Source organism: Bidens hawaiensis, unplaced genomic scaffold (genome assembly GCF_021521415.1).
Source record: "Bidens hawaiensis isolate Kalapana, Puna unplaced genomic scaffold, B.hawaiensis_p1.1 tig00000760_1, whole genome shotgun sequence".
In the NCBI taxonomy this organism is placed as follows: Eukaryota; Viridiplantae; Streptophyta; class Magnoliopsida; order Asterales; family Asteraceae; genus Bidens; species Bidens hawaiensis.
Genome location: NW_027491043.1, coordinates 1,204,646 through 1,212,093, shown reverse-complemented (window position 1 = coordinate 1,212,093; position 7,448 = coordinate 1,204,646).

Here is a 7,448-nt window from a genome sequence, read left to right as displayed (position 1 = left end):
AATAACTTCGCTTAACCTTATATCTTCGCCTAAACCCTAAAATTTAAGCGACAACTTCGCCTGAACCTAATAACTTCGCCTGCGGCGCTGATCGGCCAGAAACGCATCAGAAACGTGCCAGAAACACCAAAACGCAGATCTCGAACCATAGCATAAGAGCCTAAGGCTCTGATACCACTTGTAAGTCCCCCCGGGGCGTCGCCGATCGATACGAGATCCGCACGATGTCTAGGAGTGCGGAATCCTCCTAGACTCGTTTATGGTGTAGAAGACGAAGAACACGATTACACACAAACACATACACGAACAAACACACGAATGGATAAACACATCTGCAGATCTTTTATATAATAACCGAAACACTTACATACCAAACATGAAAACAAATGACACGGCCGACCCGAGGTGAGCTCTACCTCGGGTCGTCCCACACGACTCTCTTGGTAGGTTTCTCTCTAGCTACTTGAACTGAACACAAAAACACTCTTAATTTCTGGATCACTAAACCTAAACAAGACACACATATATATATATAAACTTCGCGGGCTTGGGCCTGTAGGCGAAGTTGTTATAACTTCGCCTATGGCCAAGTTATTCTAACTTCGCCTATGGCAGAAGTTGTTACAACTTCGCCTATGGCGAAGTTGTCCTAACTTCGCACTTCATTTCGCTTAACAGAATTGCATAGCGACGGTCACAAAATGCACCAACAGACTCCCCTTTGACCGTTGCTCTCAATTCTAACAAACACGAAAGATCATCTGTTACAAAACATGCACCAACAGACTCCCTCTTAACTGATGATCTTCTGTTTGCTCTTCAACCAGCCGTGTCTGAAACTGTCTTGTAGCTTCACAAATCTACCAATCACCCAGCGTCTTCCATATCAGATCTCCCCTTCAGTGTAAGCTTCTCCGACTATATAGGTTGAGGTCTTTGAAATGCATGCATCTCCGTGCCTAATTAATCATCTCAACCAATCACGTGAGTCCTTCTGACTTCACAACACGTGAAGTTCTTCTAACTTCACCAACACGTGAAGTTGGGCTCCCTCCACAACTTCACCAACACGTCGGCATACGATAAGGTTTAATCTTCAACTACTCAACATCAAGTGATCAATTTCATCACAAAACCACCTTGACAGAATCTAACACACATGACCATTAATTAATCCGAAGCATCTTCAATCACCAGGGATAACGATCAAGAACATAAACACTTTAATTCCCGATTAAATCCAACTTGTTCCAGAATTTTCACTCTAATAAATAAGCATCACGTTTCAGGATCCAATTCTCGAACGCCTTGAAAATAACATAAATAATATGCTCTGACCGCAATCCAGTAATGACGAAAACCTTCAGTTCAATTTGACTTTCTTCAGTTGGTCAACCTCGAACAACAACAATTTCATTGCCCACAAACACCCAAATATGTGTCAATATCCAGTTTCAATCAATATCCCATCCACAACCTCAACTCCATATCCAGAGTTGACACGTATTTGTTCACACGTAAGACCAAGAGATAACAAGTTTCACTCGTTGACGGAACAACGTCTTCGGTCTCACAATAATCGTGTACACCTGGCCATACAGACGAAAACTCCAAACACTTTTTTTTTTAACTTCGCCTAAAGTCAACTTCGCTCCTCCTTAACTTCGCCTGACCAAAACTTCGCCTGACAGATAACTTCGCCTGAGATAAGCGAACTTGTGAGGTAGGCGAAGTTGTGAATAACTTCGCTTAACCTTATATCTTCGCCTAAACCCTAAAATTTAAGCGACAACTTCGCCTGAACCCAATAACTTCGCCTGCGGCGCTGATCGGCCAGAAACGCATCAGAAACGTGCCAGAAACACCAAAACGCAGATCTCGAACCATAGCATAAGAGCCTAAGGCTCTGATACCACTTGTAAGCCCCCCCGGGGCGTCGCCGATCGATACGAGATCCGCACGATGTCTAGGAGTGCGGAATCCTCCTAGACTCGTTTATGGTGTAGAAGACGAAGAACACGATTACACACAAACACATACACGAACAAACACACGAATGGATAAACACATCTGCAGATCTTTTATATAATAACCGAAACACTTACATACCAAACATGAAAACAAATGACACGGCCGACCCGAGGTGAGCTCTACCTCGGGTCGTCCCACACGACTCTCTTGGTAGGTTTCTCTCTAGCTACTTGAACTGAACACAAAAACACTCTTAATTTCTGGATCACTAAACCTAAACAAGACACACATATATATATATAAACTTCGCGGGCTTGGGCCTGTAGGCGAAGTTGTTATAACTTCGCCTATGGCGAAGTTATTCTAACTTCGCCTATGGCAGAAGTTGTTACAACTTCGCCTATGGCGAAGTTGTCCTAACTTTGCACTTCATTTTCGCTTAACAGAATTGCATAGCGACGGTCACAAAATGCACCAACAGACTCCCCTTTGACCGTTGCTCTCAATTCTAACAAACACGAATGATCATCTGTTACAAAACATGCACCAACAGAAGAGAGCCCAAATAAAATGATGGAGACCACAACACGGGGGTGAACACTTGGAGCATTTGGATGCGGTATCAAGTGGGAGTTCACCGACACAAGATCATGTCCTTTTGGGTCCCTTAGGAGAGACTTTTTGACACACTTGTCTTCGGTCAACAAGTGTAGTCAACATTAGGAGGCTATGGTTATGAACTTGTGGTTTTGTATTTTATGCTTGCATGGTTGATGTACTTTTGTGTATGTCATTACAATTTGGATTGTTAACAACTTAAAATCAACTAGCATAAAATTAGTTCCTTAGACATCATTAGGTAATAAAAATTGGTTTTATTAAAGGCTAATGATTTCATAATAATATGGGTTTTATTAATAGGAACTTTGAAAATGGGTTTTTAAATAAGTATCATACATTTGAATGCATGCAAATGAAAGGTACATAAAAAGTTTTCCAATCTAGAATTTAGAAAACTAAAAATCCCTTTTGTAAAATAAGTTGAACACCATCCTTTTATACGACACTCGAATCACTTGGGAACTCGGTGTGGGATAAAGGTCACCTAACTGCATTAGAGGAAACTTGTGAGTTTGAGGTGGGTTTGCCATATTTGTGGGATAAAGGTCACCTAACCACTTGTATGTGTAAACTCACACGTGTGTGTAAGTAGGACGAATTAAATTGGAAACCATGTGAATAGGGTCACCGAAGCATGGCGTACAATGGTGTTGATGGGATTAAACATGCCAACTAAGCATGAGATGCTTAACCGATCGCATTAAACTAGAAGTTGCAAAGGGTTGCAATCGGCAAACATTGACTACCTTGTTAATTTAAATAGTAGGATAAAGGTCACCTAACTACTATTTGAATATAACGTTGGGTTCTAGATTTTAATCATTAATTGTCTTGGAGACATAAAGGGTATTAAAGATTAAAATTTTTGATATCGAAAATACTAAAATTGAGCTTTGTTATATTTGTAGATGGCCGCAATCAACAATCCACCTAACGTTATTATTCCACCCGTTAATAACCTATCACTAAGATCTATTCTCGACTAGGATCGTCTAAACTATATCAACTTTATGGATTGGTATCGAAACTTGAGGATCGTTCTCAAGCAAGAAAAGAAATACTACGTATTAGAGGATCCTATTCCCGATAAACCTAGCGTTAACGATGTCCAAGACCATAACGATTGGGTTAAGCACAATGAGGATTCGGTGCAAGTTGCTTGCCTCATGTTGGGAACTATGATTCCCGAGATTCAAAAGGATTATGAACTTCATGGGGCGTACGACATGATCACCGAACTTAAGGAAATGTTCCTTACACAAGCTAGGGTGGAACGCTTCGAAACAGTTCGAGCGCTTCATGCATGTCGTATGGAAGAAACCCAATCGTTCTCATCTTATGTGCTTAAGATGAAAAGCCACATTGATCGTATCGAGCACCTTAATTGTCCCGTCTCAAAGGAGTTAGCCACGGATTTGATCCTAAATGGGTAAACAAAGAGGGTTGAGACATTTGTTATGAAATATAACATGAATGGGTGGGACAAGAGCATTGGTGAGCTTCATGCAATGCTCAAAATGGCCGAGACGGGAATGGGTAAAAAGGTTTTACCCATTCTCACAATCAATGAGGGAGGCAATAAGATAAGGCATCACCCGGAACCAAAGGCAAAGGTTGCCAAAGGCAAGGGACAACACATGGGTAAGTTCAAGGGAAAGGCTAAAGTGGAACCACCCAAACCAAAGAATCTAAAGGTTAATCCATGCTTTGGATGTGGGGAGATTGGGCATTGGATGAGGAATTGTCCAACCTATCTCAAAGAGTTGAAAGCTAAGAGGGATGCGGGGAAAACCTCGGGTACAAATTTCATGATTCATATTGATCTTAATCTTATTTCCTCTAACATATGGGTATTGGATACCGGATGTGGAACTCATATTTGCAATTTATTGCAGGGGTTAAAGGGAAATGAAGGATTCATGAAAGGAGATATTAGTCTCTTCACGGGTAACGGAGCAAAGGTTGTTGTCGAAGCCCGAGGAGACTACACATTAAAGCTTCCAAATGGTTTGGAAGTTATTTTGAAAGACATTTTGTATGCTCCTAGTTTGACTAGGAATATTATCTCCGTTTCTTTGTTAAGACAATGTGGTTTTGTTTTAATGTTTGTGGACAATGGAATTTATGTTTTCATGAATAATGTCTTTTATTTTAAATCAATGCCATCTAATGGCATTTATGAATTAGTTCATGATAACACATCCTTTGATAACATGTTGTACCAATCAAGTACCAAAAGACTCAAAATGGATTTGAGTAAGACTTATCTTTGGCATTGTCGCCTTGGTCATATAAACAAAGATTGCATACATATACTTCAAAAGAATGGTCTTTTGGAATCAAGTGAAGATGATTCATTTGATAAGTGTGAGTCTTGTTTACTTGGAAAGATGACCGAGGACCCCTTTAGTGGAACTAATGAAGGGGCAAAAGACTTATTGGGTATCATACATTCGGATGTATGTGGTCCCTTTAAGGCAATGACAAGGAATGGTGAAAGATACTTCATTACCTTTATTGACGACTATAGTCGTTATGGGTATGTGTACTTGTTATGACACAAAGATGAAGCCTTTGAAATGTTCAAAGTCTTCCAAAATGAAGTACAAAACAACTCGATAAAACCATCAAAGTACTTCGTTCGGATAGAGGAGGTGAATACCTAAGTGATGCTTTCCATGATCATCTTAGGAGTCATGGGATCATCTCACAACTTACTCCACTCGGAACACCACAACACAATGGTGTGTTCGAGAGGAGGAATCGAACTCTATTGGATATGGTTCGATCTATGATGGCTAGAAGCACATTGCCTCTATCATTTTGGGGTTTCGCTTTGCTCTCCGCGGCCCGTATTTTAAATATGGCCCCAACCAAGAAAGTGGACAAAACACCTTTTGAAATATGGAATGGAAGGGCTCCATCACTATCATATTTAAAGGTATGGGGTTGTGAGGCTTATGTCAAGAACAACACCCAAAACAAACTTGAAAGTCGATCCACTAAGTGTATCTTTGTAGGATATCCCAAAGATTCTATGGGATATTATTTCTACAACCCAACTGAGCAAAAGGTATTTGTTGCTCGAAAGGCCGAGTTCTTGGAAACTAAGTTCCTTACGGAACGTACTAGTAGAACGGTGCAACTCGAGGAGGATCGAGAACCACAAGTCGATACACATTTCGCAAGTCCGGTAGAATTAGTCATCCACCCTAAAGATATGGATTTTTCATGGATGGATGCTATGTGGTAGATTCGGATGAACCCACCACATACCGTGATGCAATGTCACAATCCGATTGTGACAAATGGCTTGAAGCCATGAATGTAGAGATGCAATCCGTGCATGACAACCAAGTATAGGACTTGGTTGTACCACCTCTTAATTCCAAACCGGTTGGAAGTAAGTGGGTTTTCAAGAAGAAAACCGATATGCATGGAAACTTGGATACTTATAAAGCAAGACTTGTAGCAAAAGGTTTCACTCAAACTCAAGGAGTTGATTATGATGAAACTTTCTCTCTCGTAGCAATGCTAAAGTCTATTAGGATATTGTTTGCCATATCCGAACATTATGACTATGAGATATGGAAAATGGATGTCAAAACCGCTTTTCTAAATGGGCATCTTGAGGAAGATGTCTATATGGTTCAACCCGAAGGTTTTGACGATCCACAACATCCTAATAAAGTATGCAAGTTAAAGAAATCAATCTATGGATTGAAATAAGCATCTAGAAGTTGGAATCACCGATTTGATGAAGAAGTTAAGAAATTTGGATTCATTAAGAATGGTGAGAAGCTTGTGTGTATAAGAAAGCTAGTGGGAGCATCATTACCTTCTTAGTATTGTATGTTGATGACATACTACTATTTGGGAATGACATTCCACCCATGGAAGGGGTAAAAGCATGGCTTGGAAGTTGTTTTTCTATCAAGGATGTTGGTGAAGCCACCTATATTTTGGGAATAAAGATCTATAGGTATAGATCAAGGCGGTTGATAGGTTTAAACCAAAGTGCATACATTGACAAAATCTTGAAGAGGTTCAAGATGGAAAACTCTAAGAAATGTTTGGTACCTATTCAAAGAGGAACGATATTGAGTGCGTCTCAATGTCCAAGCTCGAAGGAAGAGCAAGATAGAATGAATGGGATCCCATACGCATCGGCTATTGGATCTGTCATGTATGCAATGGTATGCACTAGACCAGATGTGTCATGCGCTTTAAGCATGACAAGTAGATTCCAACATAATCTGGGAAGTAGCCATTGGATGGCGGTTAAGAGTATATTGAAATACCTTAGAAGGACTAAGGACATGTTTCTAATATACGGTTCGGGTGAGGAGGAACTCGTTATAAAGGGTTACACGGATGCGAGTTTCCAAACCAATCGAGATGATTCTCGATCACAATCGGGATATGTTTTCATTATGAATGGTGGGGCAGTCTCTTGGAAGAGCTCAAAACAAGACGTGGTAGCATTGTCCATCATGGAATCGGAATACATCGCCGCCTCATTGGCAGCTCAAGAAGCTGCGTGGATTAGTAAATTCATTGCCGACCTAGCGGTGGTCCGTACCATTAAGGACCCTCTAGAGATCTTTTGTGATAATGAGGGAGCGATTGCTCAAATCAAGGAACCTCATGCACATCAAAAGACGAGGCACATTGAGCGGAGGTTCAACTACATAAGGGATGAAGTTAAAAAGGGAAAGATATATATTCGCCAAGTTCACACCGATCAAAACATTGCGAATCCACTCACGAAGCTCCTTGAAAGGCCAAAGCATGAGGGTCATACTTGTGCCTTAGGACTTCGATATTCTAGTGATTGGATATGATCGAATTTTGTA